Below are 19,264 nucleotides of genomic sequence, written 5' to 3' on the forward strand. Positions count from 1 at the left end.
CGCGGGCACTTTCATGTTGAAGGCTGAGAAGCAGCGGAGTCTGCGAACTCCGTGCAGGATCAAACGGAGTGCTGCAGTGAAGCCGACTTACACAGACAAGGTGTAGTTAGAAGAAGGACTATGGGATCATGCATTAGCGTGGCGGCCATATTGGAATAGGGTGCAGTGAATGTTAACCCATAGGGGAGTGATACTAATAAAAGTGTTACAAAGAGGGAATCATGCAAGGTGTTAGGCCGAACAACTTTTGGCAATGCGTGTGATAAGTACCACACAGGGTACTATAAATAACAGTTGAATTCGAGGCGGTCATTAAGACCGTACGGCTTCATGGCCTGGAGTCTGTAAATCCAGGATGTTTCTTTTTGTAGAAGTGTCTTATTCGGATCTTTTCCTTCCAGTTTGGGTACCATCTCTAGGACTAAAAACTTCAGTTGCGCAATATTGTGGGCCGCTTCAATGAAGTGGTTGGCAATGTTTGATTTAGTGTTCTTGGTTCTGATATTGGACTTGTGTTCCGTGATGCGGGTTTGAATTTTCCTGGATGTTTTACCTACATAAATCATGCCACAAGGGCATTTCAGCAGGTAGATTAGGTTGCATGAGTCGCATGTAGCGTTCACTTTTAATTTTATGTCAAAGCCCTTCATTGGGTGGTTGATGGTGTTCCCTTTTATGATGTTGTTGCAATTGCTGCAATGATAACACGGGCGGGTGCCAGTGTATGTCCCGTCTTCCGAGATTTTTTTTGATAAAGTTTCTTTGATATTTTGTGCTCGGGTATAAGCAAAAATCGGGGTTTCTTTGAATAAGTCTCCGAAATCAGGTTCTGAAGCTAAGATCCGCCAGTGCTTCTTGATGATTTTTTTGTATATTTGGCTAGAAGTGGAGTATTTACTGACAATTACTGTTCTAGTGTGTTGTGTCTTTGGGACGCTTTGAAGAGCTTGGGAACGTGAAATTGCAGATGCCTTTGTTAGCGCCTCATCAATAACTTCTTTGGGATAACCTCTTTCGGCGAATCTGGTGGACATGATTTCCATTTGTGTTTTGCTTATTTCTGGGTCTGACACGATGCGTTTAATTCTCAGCATTTGGCTGTAGGGCAGATGTTTTTTTAGGGAGTTCTGGTGAAAGCTAGTAATGTGCAAGGTGTTGTTGCGATCGGTGTTTTTACGATACAAGTCTGTTTGTAGGCCTTGGTCAGTAGATTTAATGAGTACATCAAGGAAAGTTATTTCATCACTGCTGATGTTCCACGTGAGCTCGATACGATTGTCTTTGGAGTTCAATACCCGCTCGTGATCCACAAACCCGAATGTATGCCAGCATGTTAGATTCCCCCACCGAGCCATAACCGGCCCCACATTTGCCTAACACCATGCAATTGACTTTACACTTGCGTTTTTTTGCTTAAACATTGATGTGCCCGTATTTTGTATCTATTCCACAGCGCTCCTTGAGAAAGGGCGATCCCAGCCCGAAATGCATCGGAGCTCTTATTGATCAATTGAAATACTATCTAAATGAATGTATTCTTTGAAAATTTGGAAAAAAATTTTTTGAGACATTATCAAAATGAAACTTTTGTTTATTAAACAGTGAATTAACTGGAACATAACATTCGGAGTCGGTTGTCTGTTCAACCTTGAACCACAATTAGTGTGCCCAGATTGCACGGATGCATTTACACGAGAGGTAATGCACATGACCCTATACTCTTTCCACCACAAACATAGGGGAAAACGTTTCACTGCTGAAGAGGGTGACCAGAAGTTTCTCAACAAACTTCTCCATGTTGCCTGTTTGAGTCGATTCCGGAAGGCCTGTAATTCTCAAGTTGTTGCGTTGAGAACGCGCTTCCAAATCCTCTGCTTTATCTTGCAACACCTACAGCACTCTCCCTATCTGCTTGTGGTCTGTGTCCATTGTTGTCTGTGCCTCCTCCACTTCTGGAACTCTGCTTTCTGGCATGTCTAGCCTTTCTGCATGTTATCCAGTCTCTCAGACATTCTGTCCATTCGATACGATAGTGAATCAATTTTTGTACCCAACACTGAGAGGCAGCCTTGCAAGCTTTTTTCCATAGCAGCCAGCATGGAGAGAAGATCTCTTTCCGCCTCTTCTTGCGTCGGGGCTTGCATGTTTTCCCCATCCTCAACTGCATTTTCTCACACCTTCATTTTCTTGCAATAAAACCTGATTTTGGGCTGGGTCTTGTCAACTCTGCCCATTGTGCGTAGACAACTGCAATGACCAGCCAGCGTCGACACCGCTCAAAGGGGTAATTAGTTTCAGCAAGCTCTCCTCAGGGCGACTGTCCTCCACAGCCACTGCTATTACATTTGGTTCTCAGAGTCTAACAGCGCTTCCTCAGCACAGCCTCATCCTGCCACCAGGGCCTATTTGTCTGTTTCCTCGCCGAAACATCCTGATGTTGTTCTCATTCTACTCTGAGTTTCACCATTGTTGTACACATTGCATCTGGCTAACAACTGTCAGTAGGGCATCGACAGTGCTGTCAGGTCAGCCGTCTCTTAGGCATCCCTATGTAGGGGGCTATCCCATAGGCAGTTGTGCAAGGCGAGGCCACTCGTAGCTTCCTTAGCTTGACCCCGTGCTGAAAATGGCTGCAGTTAATCGCATGCAGAGACCTAAGTCACCTTCTGGCACCAGTCTAATTCACGGTTTTGACAGGCATTCTTCACGCACTCAATCTGGCAAAAATCATAGTGCAGCTTTATGCGTCACTTCGAGGGCGTCGCGAACTACCCCGACAGGCCTCTGCATCCACAGCCGTCAAAATGGCCAACACCCCTCGCTCATTTTGCATCCTCCAGCTCGGCTAGGTACTCACTGTGCCCCTGGTTGCCGGTACAGACTTGTCAATATGTTGCATAGGGGACTTCATAGGCTTCCTATTATCCCTCAGGACCAGCGAGTGTTAGAGCGCCTTCCAGTCCGGTCCCAGCGTCCGCACCCCTGTCGGGTTCACCAGCAGTGGTACGCAACCGCCAGTTCCACTCCAGCGCTTCGTGCTCAGAGGCAGTGTGATGTGGCCCCCCCGGGAGTGTCAGGATCGGTGCTGTCGGAGTTCGACGTACCTCCAGGTCCCCGCCGCCTCGACCGCAGCGGGGGTCGACTGTAGTGTCTCGGTGTCAGCGCCACAAGTCGTTGCGTCCATTTCACTAGAGACCGGGATTCAAACCTCTTGCTAGGCCCCAGTAAATCGCCTCCGATTTTCCTGCCCAGTGGGGGAGTGACGATATCCGCAGCAGCTCTATCTGCTTTTCAGCCCCTCTGACACAAACAGCAGGTAGAGGCGGGTTCGCAGAGTGCCTCAGATGCAGGATAAATGCAGGATAGTGTGGCGGTGGTATGGAGCAAGGTGCTCAAGCGGCCATCTTCGCAGCTCGCAAGCTCTGCCCCCAATCTATACTATATATTATTATCTATGTATTTTCACGAATGATGCCCGTATTTACTGCTATTTTGGTTTTCTCTAAGACCTTCAATCTCATCAAAAAGCTTCTATGAGCAAAATTTGATCAAATAAGCATGTGTATGAATCTACTGTGAATAAAAAGGTGCTTTGGGCCAGATGTACGATCATTTCATTTTGCAACTCCCAAATTGCAATTTTTAGCAACTCGCAATTTGTGAGTCGCAAAATGAAATGTACTAATGAGTCTTAGATACATTTAGAAATTCCCTATGGGGTCACAAATGACCATTAATAATCATGAGGTAGGTTTCAATTTGCAACCCATTGGGAATAGAGTGTTATCACAGGGATGGGAGTCTGTTGGGTTCAGCAGACTACCATGTCTGTGATTGCTTTTCAAATAAATGATTATTTTCTTTTAAAACCAGCCGATTTACCCTGGGATGCTTTGATTGGTTGTGGTTTGTGGAACCAATGCCGGCTCTTAAAAAAAGTTTTCACTACCATTCACAAAGGGGAGGGTATCCCTTTGGGAACCCTTCCTGTTTGCAACTGGCTTACCATCTACTTGAAGTAGGGGGTAAACTGTAATTGTTTGCAATAGCATTCCGGTCACAAAACAATCATACATCTCCCTGCAACTTGCTAGTAGGAAGTAACGCCCTTGTCATGCCCCTTTCTATTAGAGACTCACAGACCCTATTTTGCGAGTCGATAATAGGTTGCTGACTCATAAAATTGGGTTGGTACATGGCAAACACCATTTTAGCAGTCACAAATAGGCTGAATCATCTTTTGCAACTGCTAAACATGGTCTTACATATGGCCATTTCATTCTTATAAAAATCACGTATTGTGAGTTGGTATTAACTGCAAAACAACTATTTGCAATCAAAGAGGGTTCAAGTGTGGTTTCATCACAGAACCATTCCTATGTAAATTCTAAATCAAACGTACATATGATGCACTTACAAGATGTTTCTATAAGAGATTAAACCAATTTCCCATTGCTAATTTTATGTTTAGCCTTGACAACTGACCAGTTTCTGTAAAAAAAACATTACAGTTGCTGGGAGAAATAGTGCCTAACACACTAAGCAGGAGAAAACATAATGAACAATCATCTGCATAGGCTGAGGGTGGCTCCAAGTGTATAACAAAATTCTCAAACAAATATGGCAATGTCATACCAAAATCATTGAATGCAATTTGGCATTCAAAAGTATCAGGAAAGCCGGTGTGTAGGCACCTATTACTCATCAACAGTCCTTCAAAGAAAAGCCTTTGGGAAAAACCTATTTGCTTCCTTCACTCTACACTGGCATCCCATTGCATCACTCCTCTTTATTAATACTGCTTTTTTCATGATAGTGTTTATTTCTATGCCTATCTTTTGCATACCTTGCACTCGCACTTGCCTTGCGCCTACTGCGCTTCTTTTATAATCTTTTTTGTGATATGCCTTGTCTTGTTAATCCCCTTTCTTATGTCTTGACTTCAATAGGGTTAATGCCCTCCTTTTCCTGTGCCTTGACTTTCACTTCTTAGTTTCGTACCTACGCGCTTCCTTTGCGCTCCCTCGATCTTTCATCTGTGATGTTTTTTCCTTGTTTGAGCACGCTGCGTCTCTGAATGTGTCCGGCTTGGGCCTGGCCACACTCCTAATCACCGCAAGCTACCAACTCTTCTTGCGTGCGTCTTCTTTACTTCAAATCTCTTCCAGATTGAAGGTTTGGCTCAACGCGACCCTCCATTGCATCTCCAATTTACAGAGTGCGGGTTGCCTTGAGCCCCCATCTTTTTCCGACATCTTCCGGTTTATTTTTGTTTTCCCTTTATAATTTAAAAAAGAGTTAGAGACAGCGTCTCTTCATTTTTACAAAGGGCTCTCACGTATCTCCACAGCATTTGAAGAGAGACCCTTGGCAACGCTCTACGTGCATTATGTTTGCCCTACGTGCCTTTCACCAACTACACTTGTGATGGACAGCTGTCCAGCTCTCTGACGGTTGAGTTGACACGACGATTGGATTATCTCCTCTCTGGCTCCATTTCCTTACCCAATTTCTCTGATTCCTTAAATATACATTAAAGAAAAAGACATCTGTTAATATAGACTTTCTTTCACTATTGCTTTTGAATATATTTTTGACTTAGATCAAATCGATAATGAAAATGTTCCCCCCCCAATAATATTCAACACCGTAGGAGTTCCCAATGGTGGCCTCAAAAACATGTGGCCAAGTTTATCAAGAGGTGTGTAAGGAACCATCTTGAAAAAAAGATAATGAATATCCTAAAAACAGAATGCCCAAGACCCATGGTCCAAGATAAATTTTGCCTCAACCCTAATTTGGACCCTGAACTTATGACGTTTTTATCCAAAATGGGCAGAGATCCTAGGAAAGGCATGGAGCGCTCCCTCAAAAACTGTCAAGATTGCATGCTTGGCCCTTTATGCCAAATGATCAACCTAATCGAGGAGAGCTACATAAATGGTTCTCCACCCAACATTCATTTATTTATAGGATGAAGCCAGAGTACCTTAATTCTTCCCAGTAATACAAACGCTACTATCAATACCGAGAGAAGGAAAGTTGTCTTGTCAAAAATCGACCCTAAGCTCGGTGACATGGCAGAGAAAGAGCCACCAACCAACCCTAATGGGCTTTTCTTTGGGGAGGGCATGATTAAGGGTCTGGGTAAATACGTGCAACCTACACACCTTTGGATAAGGATCAAGCTAACATGCGCAGAGTCTTTAACCCTAGTGTATTTGTTAGAGCCGGCAGACGGGGTCGCTCTGCCAGCCGACATTACCAAGGACCCTACTTCAGGCAAAGAGGAATTCAGTCACCCCTACCAGACCAACCTTTCCTTCCACCCTCAACAGGGATGATCCTCCTTCTCAAGAGACTTCAGAGCCAGAGGCTTTAACTCCTCCAACACCTCAAGTAAGTACCTTTTCTCCTCATCCTTCCTCTTTGACAGGGAAAGTACGGGACCGCCTAAAACATTTCCTACACATCTGGAAACTGATTACACATGATCCTTGGGTTCTAGAAACTGTTCAGGGTTTCAAAATTAATTTCTTGGAAAAACCCCGTCAAGTTACAACGCCCAAAGTGTTAAATCCGACTCTGAACAACAATCTATTGTGGTAGAGGAAGTAAATTCTATGTTGACCAAGGGAGGATTGTAGAAGTCCCTTGGGAACGCAAACATTTCCTGAGCAATATGTTCTTGTAAAAGAAGGACAAAGGGTGGAGACTTGTAATAAATCTCTCCCCTACAATCACTTCACGATGGAAGGTATCCATATACTCAGGGATATGCTTTTGGAAAAAGACTGGTTATTGAAACTAGACTGAAAGGACACCTATTTTACAATTCCACTGGCAGAAGAATCCCAATCCTTTCTACAATTTGCATGGAAGAACAACCTTTACCAGTTTCAAGCTCTCCCCTTCGGTCTATCATCTGCTCCTTGGTGTTTCACCATAGTTATGAATGCCATTACCACAGTTCTGAGAGAAAGGAGTGTCCGCCTTATAATCTAGTTAGACGACATCCTCATCATGTCTCAAGATCATGCTCAAATACTGAAAGACTTGAATGCTACTGTAGATTTAATAGAGAGTACAGGCTTTATTATAAACAGGGAAAATCAATTATGACTCCCTCGAGGTCTCTAGAGTTCCTGGGCTTCACGGTAGGCACTGTAAGTCTATGCTGTTGCTTCCCCAGAAAAAGATTTCCAAGTTTTGGAAAGAAATACGTCATGTTCTGAAACTTGATCTTGTGACATTAAGGAAGCTAGCAAGACTCCTGGCCCTCTTATCATCCTCGATACAAGCTATTTTCCGGGATCCTTTACACTATCGGGCCCTTCAAAGATTGAAGGGCAGAGCCCTCCATTCTGCTCTTTGGTACGGAGACAATATTCACCTATACACAAAAGCCAAGACTGAAGTGACTTGGTGGTTAGAAAATCTGGATGCATGGAATGGCAAAGCAATATTTGGGATTTCCCCGGAATTTGTTCTAGAATCAGATGACAGCCTTTATTGCTGGGAGGCTTGCTTTCAGAATCAGAACACAAGAGGCTTATGGTCCTATTCAGAGAGTTTGCACCACATAAACTTTCTGTAGTCAACCACCAGGCTTTATGCCCTATTGAGTTACAAACAATCACTTCAGGGGAGATCTGTCATTCACAAAATGGCCAATATGTTGGCCGTTGCCTACATAAATCATTTAGGGGGACCAGGTCACCAGCCCTCTCCAACCTAGCCAAAGAACTATGGATGTTCCACTTGGAACACAACATTTTGTTAAGAGCAGAATACCTTCTGGGTCAAAACAATGTTTGTGCAGATTGGAATTCAAGGTTCCTCGTAGATCACACTGACTGCAAACTAAACTCAAGCGCGTTCAAGACTCTAGATTATCTTTGGGGTCCCTTAGAAGTAGATCTCTTTGAGAGCAAACTCACATTCCAACTTCCCAGATACTTCAGCTGGATGCCAGACCCGGGTGCTCTGGCAGTGAACGCCTTTCTTCAACCTTGGAAAGGAATTCAGGGATATACTTTTACCCCCTTTGCAATGAACTAGCGCGTCCTTCAGAAGTTGAGGATGGAACAATCTTCAATAGTCCTGATAATACCCTTTTAGCCATCCCAAGCCTGGTTTCCAAAGACCTTGGAATTAGCTTACGAAGTTCCCTTTCTACTTCCAGTTTCACCAGGCCACCTAAGAGACATAGACGGTTTGGAACATCCCCTTCTTCAGAACGGGACTTTGAGTCTTCTTGCCTTTAAAGTATCAGGTGAGCCAATTAAATCTCTGGGCTTTCGGTGCAAGTTTCTTCTCTCCTCCAAAAATCATGGGCCCCTAGTACACACTATAGATACAATGGCATCTGGAAAATATGGTTTCATTGGTGCTTTGAAAGTAACCTGGATTTTGTGGAGGCTCCTATTGTACATGTAGCCAATTTTCTTGTTGAACAATTTGAAAGAGTGGTTTTCTATAGATCAATTAACTGTTATAGATCAGCTATTTCTGCTGGTCACTCCCTTTAAATGGTAGAACTATCGGCAAGAATTCAATAATATGCAGAATTATGAAAAGCATTAGGCTTAAACGACCTCCTAAACCTAAATAGACCTCCTAAACTTAAATACAAAACCCTATGGGACGTTAAATTATTACTTGACCTTTTATTCTAAGTGGCCCAACAATAACTTGCTAGATAATAAAAGACTCTCTATTAAGCTAGCTTCTCTCCTATATCCAATTTCCTGCCATAGGGTTTCGGATGTTAAAGGACTGGAAATGTCTAACAGATCTTATTACGGCTTTGGCGTCAGATTTGAAATTATCAAGAGGTCAAAAACAATGTCTGATATGATTCGTTACCCAAGGTTTGATGCTTGTAAAAGATTGTGTGTGGTATACTGTTTGAAAGTGTATGACTCAAGAATTAAGAAAAACCAAAGGTGATGATGGACGGAGCATTGACAATACAAACACTCACCCCCAGTCAACTGATCTGGGTTTAATCCATCACCGTTCTTTAGCTCACTCCGCCACCCCAGTTCAGACATGGCCATATGCAAATCAGTCTGACCCTGTGCCTCATGGGAACAGTCCAGCCCGAACTGCAAAGCCATGTCTTCCTTGGACCGGAATCAAGCTTCCCAGGACCGGTTTCTGGCATTACAGCCGTCTTCAGCCGGGCTTGCTTGACTCCAGTGGCAAAGTGAGCAAGGGACTCACGTCTGAGCATACCCTGCCAACTTAGGGCGAACAAAGAAAAAACAAAGGTGATGATGGACAGAGCGTTGACAATACAAACACTCACCCCCAGTCAACTGATCTGGGTTTAATCCATCACCGTTCTTTAGCTCACTCCGCCAACCCAGTTCAGACATGGCCATATGCAAATCAGTCTGACCCTGTGCCTCATGGGAACAGTCCAGCCCGAACTGCCAAGCCATGTCTTCCCTGGACCGGAATCAAGCTTCCCAGGGCCGGTTTCTGGCATTACAGCCGTCTTCAGCCGGGCTTGCTTGACTCCAGTGGCAAAGTGAGCAAGGGACTCACGTCTGAGCATACCCTGCCAACTTAGGGAGAACAAAGAAAAACCAAAGGTGATGATGGACGGAGCGTTGACAATACAAACACTCACCCCCAGTCAACTGATCTGTGTTTAATCCATCATCGTTCTTTAGCTCACTCCGCCACCCCTGTTCAGACATGGCCATATGCAAATCAATGTGACCCTGTGCCTCATGGGAACAGTCCAGCCCGAACTGCCAAGCCATGTCTTCCCTGGACCGGAATCAAGCTTCCCAGGGCCGGTTTCTGGCATTACAGCCGTCTTCAGCCGGGCTTGCTTGACTCCAGTGGCAAAGTGAGCAAGGGACTCACGTCTGAGCATACCCTGCCAACTTAGGGAGAACAAAGAAAAACCAAAGGTGATGATGGACGGAGCGTTGACAATACAAACACTCACCCCCAGTCAACTGACCTGTGTTTAATCCATCACCGTTCTTTAGCTCACTCCGCCACCCCAGTTCAGACATGGCCATATGCAAATCAATGTGACCCTGTGCCTCATTGGAACAGTCCAGCCCGAACTGCCAAGCCATGTCTTCCCTGGACCGGAATCAAGCTTCCCAGTACCGGTTTCTGGCATTACAGCCATCTTCAGCCGGGCTTGCTTGACTCCAGTGGCAAAGTGAGCAAGGGACTCACGTCTGAGCATACCCTGCCAACTTAGGGCGAACAAAGAAAAACCTAAGGTGATGATGGACGGAGCGTTGACAATACAAACACTCACCCCCAGTCAACTGATCCTGGTTTAATCCATCACCGTTCTTTAGCTCACTCCGCCACCCCAGTTCAGACATGGCCATATGCAAATCAGTCTGACCCTGTGCCTCATGGGAACAGTCCAGCCCGAACTGCCAAGCCATGTCTTCCCTGGACCGGAATCAAGCTTCCCAGGACCGGTTTCTGGCATTACAGCGGTCTTCAGCCGGGCTTGCTTGACTCCAGTGGCAAAGTGAGCAAGGGACTCACGTCTGAGCATACCCTGCCAACTTAGGGAGAACAAAGAAAAACCAAAGGTGATGATGGACGGAGCGTTGACAATACAAACACTCACCCCCAGTCAACTGATCTGGGTTTAATCCATCACGTTCTTTAGCTCACTCCGCCACCCCCAGTTCAGACATGGCCATATGCAAATCAGTCTGACCCTGTGCCTCATGGGAACAGTCCAGCCCGAACTGCCAAGCCATGTCTTCCTTGGACTGGAATCAAGCTTCCCAGGACCGGTTTCTGGCATTACAGCCGTCTTCAGCCGGGCTTGCTTGACTCCAGTGGCAAAGTGAGCAAGGGACTCACGTCTGAGCATACCCTACCAACTTAGGGCGAACAAAGAAAAAACAAAGGTGATGATGGACAGAGCGTTGACAATACAAACACTCACCCCCAGTCAACTGATCTGGGTTTAATCCATCACCGTTCTTTAGCTCACTCCGCCAACCCAGTTCAGACATGGCCATATGCAAATCAGTCTGACCCTGTGCCTCATGGAAACAGTCCAGCCCGAACTGCCAAGCCATGTCTTCCCTGGACCGGAATCAAGCTTCCCAGGGCCGGTTTCTGGCATTACAGCCGTCTTCAGCCGGGCTTGCTTGACTCCAGTGGCAAAGTGAGCAAGGGACTCACGTCTGAGCATACCCTGCCAACTTAGGGAGAACAAAGAAAAACCAAAGGTGATGATGGACGGAGCGTTGACAATACAAACACTCACCCCCAGTCAACTGATCTGTGTTTAATCCATCATCGTTCTTTAGCTCACTCCGCCACCCCTGTTCAGACATGGCCATATGCAAATCAATGTGACCCTGTGCCTCATGGGAACAGTCCAGCCCGAACTGCCAAGCCATGTCTTCCCTGGACCGGAATCAAGCTTCCCAGTACCGGTTTCTGGCATTACAGCCATCTTCAGCCGGGCTTGCTTGACTCCAGTGGCAAAGTGAGCAAGGGACTCACGTCTGAGCATACCCTGCCAACTTAGGGAGAACAAAGAAAAACCAAAGGTGATGATGGACGGAGCGTTGACAATACAAACACTCACCCCCAGTCAACTGATCTGGGTTTAATTCATCACGTTCTTTAGCTCACTCCGCCACCCCCAGTTCAGACATGGCCATATGCAAATCAGTCTGACCCTGTGCCTCATGGAAACAGTCCAGCCCGAACTGCCAAGCCATGTCTTCCCTGGACCGGAATCAAGCTTCCCAGGACCGGTTTCTGGCATTACAGCTGTCTTCAGCCGGGCTTGCTTGACTCCAGTGGCAAAGTGAGCAAGGGACTCACGTCTGAGCATACCTTTTAGTGTTGCACCCAGCAGGAAAACCTTTATGAGTTGGCTGCAGCACTTTTTGGGTTCCCACAAAATGGAGTTGGTAGAACAGAGCCTTGAATAATAGTTTTCATATGTAGCGAAGTTGAGACTTGGCAGTAGCTTATGAAACAGTCTGGATCCAATTATGGTTTCTTTAGGAGATGAAGAATTCTGTTTTTTTTAGTTTAAGTGCAACTAGCCAACGTTGCAAACAGGAATTTAGGAGAGTTTTTACCTGGGGGTAGGTAAAAGCTGTATGTGCAATTTATCCGAAAATGACTCTCTTTTGCCAAGGCAACACAGTTTAATATGTCAACTGATTGAGCTCTGCCGCCTATTTATTCAGGTTAGATGTCATTTTATTTGAGTCATTTGCTGACACAACTTCAGAAAATTTAGACTTAATTATTGTGACATGCTTAAAACAAAATCAGCCATTTTATTACTCCTGAGTACCGTAAAATGTTCAAGGGATTTTCTAGATGTCTCTTTTATTTCATTATAAGCAGTCAAAAGGTAATTAGTATGCCAACAAGATTGTACTAGCACCTAAAACTGCGAAGGAACTTTTAATTCATTAACAGCGCCATCGTAGTGTTAGGCGTCAGTACAAGTAATTAGCTTTTGCCTGTTTGATGACATTATTATAGTCATTGTTCATCAAATGCCAGACTAGTTTATCTTGTTAAGAATTATTTTGATGCCCATTGTGTTCTTTATGTCTAAGTTCCCTTCGTAGGGTTCTTACCTCTTCGGTGTACCATTTGTTGGTTTCTGTTTACTACATCTTGAGGGCAAATTATATTTGTGCTGTTTTTAGTATGGAATTATAGAGAATTCGAAAAACGTTTGGATTACAGTTGGCATCAGTTTTTGTCCATAGATCAATAATCGTGGTTTCCAGCTGATTAACATGTATGTTTTTACAGCTTCTAATCCATTTGGTGGGACTATAATAACTCTTGGTTTTTTCAAGGTGCCCTAAAATCAATCAAAGGGAATAAAAAAATGTTTCAACCTGGTAACTCCTATAGGAGGCTGAACAGTGCAAATCCAAATATCCAACACGAGGCCACCTCTGTGAGTTGGACACGTCCCAAGCAGGGAGGCATCAAAATGAATGCTCAACTCACGAAGGAGCAAATTATTCATATTGAGTGGCACAACAGCTACTTAAATGCTAAAAAAACAAAAAAACATTTCGAATGTTATTGGGTTTTAAATAACAAAAAAATGGGTGGTATCGAATTTGCTGGATGAAGCATTTTCACCTGCAAATTACTAAATCATCATGTATGTATGACAATAAAATATCTTATTTTTCGATTGTTTGAAAATTGGGCTAGGCCCGTTCTTTGCTTAGCTTTTCAGCACCATTTGCTGCGTCAATTATTTTCACCTGCAAGTTAGAAATCATCATGCAGGTCTGATAATAAAATATCTTATTTTTAGATTGTTTGAAAAGTAAGGCTTGCCCCCTCTTTGCTTGCCTTCTCAGCACCATATTACAACTTGACAACTTTGGGGAACTGACTCATTAGTATCATTACACTGCCTTCTTTCATCCACATCTCGTTTAGACTAAGCAAGTCCAATTCATGTTCAAAGATTAACGCAAGAACCTTGTGACGGTTAGCCACCACTGGCCACGCATTAATCAGTGGGCTTCTAAAACGCTCATTACGTGTAGTAAGCGAATTTAGAGAGGAAGGACTACCGATAGTATTGCAACTTGTATTATCATTAAATTGATGTGAAATTGCATGACTAGTATAACAAGTGAATACACCAAGTTGTTTTTGAATCTCAACCTTCCTACCATCCAGTAGAAAAGGTTTGCAGTTGGTTTAAATAGCCACTTTTCTCCGTCAACAGCCGTGCACAGCTAGATTGCTAGCAAAAAATTGCACCACTTTCTGGACAACCAGGAAGTGAAGGAGGCACCCTTCAGGAGTGGAGAAGGACTAGAATAGCACCCGCCTCTCTTACAACTTCAGGATCTAAAAAATCTAAAGTGCAGATGCAACTATGAATCAGTGCATATCGAATATGAAAATACACTAGTAAACACCATGCATTCAAATACACTAGTTAACAACATATAAATAACAGCTAAAACGTTTTTAAAAACCACCGAAACCAAAGATCTAAATATGCCCTTGCTTCATTTATATGTGTAGAATTAATTTGGCTTACTTGCATGCAGTGCATTTAACAGGGCCTTCTGGATGGCCATACCTATTAATTGAATGGAGAGGTAGGCCTCTCGTACCGCTTTCTCTACAGAGACTAAAATCATTTTTAAATGGGTGCGCTGATTCCTTCTTCCAAAGATATTGTCTTCTTGTATCCTTCATTTTCCTGTAGACTTCAAAAGGCCAGCTTTCCTGGCCCTTTAAGATTCACCTCTTAGAACTTTGGGTTCAAGATAGTGAGCTCCATGAGTCAAACATACTTATGGCAAGTGATAAGCCGTCTCAGTTTAAGCGTCTTTATTCGATTCACTGAATCATCAAAGTAAAAAACACACATTTACATAAAAACAAGCAATTATCCTCTTTCCAAACAATTTTTAAAACTCTAAAATCTACAATTTTATAAAAATAGCAAAGAGTCATAATATAAAAATGTCCCACTATCTTAATATACAAATTCAAGTGTATAAAATTACATTAATTAAAAATCCAAATCATCATAGTTCATGAAGTACATTACAGATCAGAACCTTAAGCCTCGCTTTATTTTAATAAAATTAACAGCCAGTAGAAATCTGCACATTCCAAAAACAACCAGTCTGGAGGTGTCTCACTTAAGGATACGCAACATCTCAATATATTTTCTAATGCCGAGATTCCTGCCCAGAGGTTTGATACACTTTTTCCAGGGATTATCATATAATATCCAAAAAAATAAGAACTGAGCAATATCCTCATCTCTTCCCAGGAAACATTCTGAGCAGGTACAGTCTTCTACCTCGTCACTCCTTTTCCCCCACCTGGATGTAAATGCCTTGATTTGCAATATGCTGTATCTAAATTTTAGGTACAGGCTCTTAGCTAAAAGAGGCTCCACCTCATCTAAGAAAGGTTCAAAAGAGGGACTAATTTTAAGGGTCAGAAATCGGGTTAAAAGGGATCCATGACTAGAACTTGCTTTAACACTCTGTTCAATAAAATTCCAGAAAATGGTTTTACATTCCATTTTAGAGTCCGGGGTAAGCAAGTCCGGATGTTTCCAATATCTGCTCAGACCCAGGTCCACTAACCATTTACGAATATGGACCAACCAGGGGAACGTGACATAAGTGTCAGAATTAATCAACTCTTGCAAAGCTTGCCTGTAGACAAGCAGGTCCTCCGTTGTCCATATTCTGATCCAATATGAAATGGTCATCCAGGTAGCCCTATGCTCTATACGTTTGATACCAAGATCTAACATAAGGGGAACCACTGGTGTATTTTGTGGGAGGGCCGTGAACCTTCTCATAATTTTGTTTTCCCCTATAATTATTGATGATAGACCCCCTCAATAATTCTGAACCGTATAGAGCCGCAGTCTGGGCTCTCGATTTATATACTTGAAGTGCCGGTGTAACCGCTTTTGACGTAGTTGACAAAAGTTTCTTTATGATTGGAGATGCGTTTTGAGTTAGAATCAGCTTATATTCCGAGATCTGGGGGTTTCATGACAATTTGGAGTCAACGGTAACCCCAAGATATACGAAATTTGGAACGCGCTCCAAAGTTACGTCATTTAACTGCAGTTTGTTTGTGAATGAGCTATGGGGTCTGATAGTCATATATTTAGTTTTAACTGGGTTGATTTCAAGGCCCTTTTCCTTGCAATAATCATCCAATGCATTTAAAAGATTCTGGAGGCCCCTAGGTGTTTGCAATAACAGGATAGTATCGTCTGCAAAAGTTAGCGCACAAATATGCTCATCACCTAGTTTCAGGGAATCATGGATGTTTTTTTTAAGAGCTTCAATCATGTCAATGACATAGAGTAAACATAGGGTTGGCGCCAGGAGACAGTCCTGGCGCACACCCCTTTGTACGGGTATCTCTTCCGTCAATACTCCTGATTTCCCCCAGCGCACCTTTGCATATGTATTTTCGTGGAGCCTAACCAACTGCATCACGATGCTACTCGGAACACCTTGCCATAATAGATTAGCCGAGAGAAGGTCTCTAGGAATGGAATTAAATACGGCCTTCAGGTCTATGAAGGCCACATAGAGGTGACCATGTCGCAACCTTGTATACTTCCATGATATAATTAATAGCCTAAAGACCTGATCTATGGTGCTAAGTTTCTTCCTAAAACCGGTTTGACAAGGGGAGAGCACATTATTATCTACAATCCAATCGGTTAGTCTATCCAAAATCTGTTTAGCATCAACTTTTTGCAATATATCTAATAGACTAATCGGTCTGTAGTTTGCTGGCTCATCACTCAAGCCTTTCTTATAGATCAGAACGATCTCCGCTCCTCTCCATGAATCAGGGATGGGTTGGCCACTAGCTATTCCATTTGAGAGAAGGTTAATGTAGGGAGCCCAAACATCCACTGCATGTTTAAATAAATCACCTGGGATTTTATCAGGTACGGGTGCTTTAGAGAATTTTATGGCAGCAATTGCATTTATTGAATGTGCCATACTAAAATGAAGTGGAGAGGAAGTATTAGCTGACAGAGGTGTACTAATGTCAGTTGTAGGATCTGCAGATGGGCGTTCTGGCATAGCATACATGTGGGCAAAGTGATTAAACCGGGATTGAGGGTCCAAGTTGTAATCCTGGGCCATAAAGTTTGCCTTGGAGCCATTAGCAATGATCTTCCAAAACATAAACTGGTCTCCTCTCTTAATAGCTGCTATCAGATCCTCCCAAATGTCATCTTCCCACCTCCTATGGGCCCCTTTAAGGACTTTACGATATAGGTCCCTACATTGCCTGGTCCAAGCAGAGTTCCCTGTTCTCAGAGCCTTAACCAAGTTTTTTTGGGAAATGCACAGTCGGAATCAAACCAAAGATTGGAGTGCTCAGACTTTGAGTTGTGTTTGCTATTAGCGGAAACTGCTTTGGTTAAATGGGGCTTTATTCTCTCCATTAATGTATGGTGCACCTGTGTTATGGTTAGTTCATCAGAACAATTTTCTATAAAGTAAGATACAGAGTCAGCAAAAATATTATAAACATGTGTTAATGTTTCAATCTTGCCCAGAATGGAGGGCCATGTTAATGCCCTCCTATTATTGGAAACCATTGGCTCTACAACACTAAGATCTGTATCTGGTTGAAGAGAAGGGTGAAAACGAAAATGCCTTCCCCTGCAGATCTAAACACAGGGGAAAGTGATCGCTTTCTTTTCTAGTTATATCAACATTAAAACTTTGAACAAGTGACCAATGATAAATACTTATCATGATGTAGTCTATGCGAAAAGATGAAAACCCTCTAGAAAAAGTGTTTTAACAGTCAAAATCTAATTGGCTTCTGCCATTACATGATCTAAAACCCTTCTCAATTGTGAGATTAAGAATTTGCAAAGATGAGACAGAAGGTGGGATCATTTTTTCTGTTACTAACAAGGGAATGCCCATTGCTAGGTCTTGCTCTTCGGTGACCAAGTTCATGCCTTGTAATGGCTCATAGCAACAATTAAAATCACCTCCCACAACAACAACATCTTCAGAATGAATAGTATCAATCACTTCCCCCATCTCATTAATAATAATTGATTCCTTGGAAGGATCTCTGGGTCTTATATATATTAAAGAGATAGAACTTGCGTTTGTTAGAAAAATGCAGTCTAAGACCCAAGATATCCTCAGAGGTGGTAGGAATAATCACTATGGAGGCATTAATGCTATTTTTTATCCAAATTGTAAGGCCTCCACTTGGCCGTCCTCTAGCTGATTGAAGCACCTCTAAGCTGAAAGTCCTATAACCACATTTGAATAATGGATAGACTGCCGAAGATTCTTGGAAAAGGCAGATATCAAAAAGATCAATATAATTCTGTCAATCTGGATTTTGCAAATTTTTTGAAAGGCCCGCTATATTCCAAGATACCATCTTAAGAAGTGAAACCAAGGAATCAAAATTATCACCCGCAGTAACTACTTCGGAAGGCATGACAAAATTAGAGGGCATTACTCCCCCTGTAACCACATTAGTACTCGACCAATTGCACTCAGTCCCACAACCTTCAGATGGGAGAGAATCAAGGAAGTATTCAACAGTTAGAGTGGAAGTTTGGGTTTGAGTTATAACATTCGTTTCAAATTGGCTGGCCATGGGGTGTGCTAGGCAATCAATGGCTTCAAGATCGCTATGACCTATTTGATTGCTAAAATAGTTCAGATCACTAGATCCTTCAGCTCTGGATTGCCTAATGCCAATTTTGGATTGGTAGAGGGATTGGGACCTCAAATTTATAACAATTATAAGCCGTCCCATTTGCCTCTCCATATTCTAGGGATTGATTCAATTCCTAGCCGATGGGAGTCCAAAGATATTTCTCACCAGTGGCTGGCTTTGAACCTATCCTCCAAAATTTGGACTATTAATTAATTTTTAAATAGCTATGAAAATGATCCTTGTAAACCACTGCAAGTTATGCAATTATAGATTTAAGGACGTATCAAGAGAGAGAGAGAGGACTAGAAAGCTGGTCCGTGTCCCCGTGGGTTTATATGTATCAACAAAGAAGACTAGCTCAATATGACTATTATTGTTTTGACTCTGACTAGTTTTGTCAGTGGACACCTTGTTGGTGTGTTCATGAAGCCCTCACCCACCAACCTAGTTGGTGGCATGCTTCATCATCGGGCCCACCCAGTGACACCTAATGTGTCCCGGGTGTGCTTCGACGCCTGATTACAGCGGAGCTGGTATGTTACTGAGAGTGCAGTGGGGGTGTAGTTGAAGTGACAATTAAAACGGCTTGGTGATGGTCCCAGTACCCAAGGGTAAATGAAACTTTAATAACTGTGCCGCCGGCAGCAGTTAAAAATAAGGTTAGAGGATGTTAGGTGGTGAGTTACGACCTCCTACATCCGTTTGTTGGTCAACATGTTTCAACCAGTGCATTAGGATTAATCTGGCTTTCCTCAGGACCTTTTAAAATAGTGCTGGTGCAGGCTAAAAAGTTGGTTGGTGTAATACAGACTATGGGCCCGATTAGGATCGCGGTGAATCCGCATCCTCCGGGCCGGCGGAAGCCACCGCCGGCCCGGAGGATGCGGATTCACCGCTGTGGACACAGAAAAGTCCCCCCTCCAGATTAGGATGGCTGGGGGGGTCATGTTTCCGTCTGCCACTTTTCCACCATGGTCGCCTTCCGACCACGGCGGAAAAGCTCTATTATGGTGGCGGTGTCTATCAG

Source organism: Lissotriton helveticus, chromosome 5_1 (assembly GCF_964261635.1).
Source record: "Lissotriton helveticus chromosome 5_1, aLisHel1.1, whole genome shotgun sequence".
Lineage (NCBI taxonomy): Eukaryota > Metazoa > Chordata > Amphibia > Caudata > Salamandridae > Lissotriton > Lissotriton helveticus.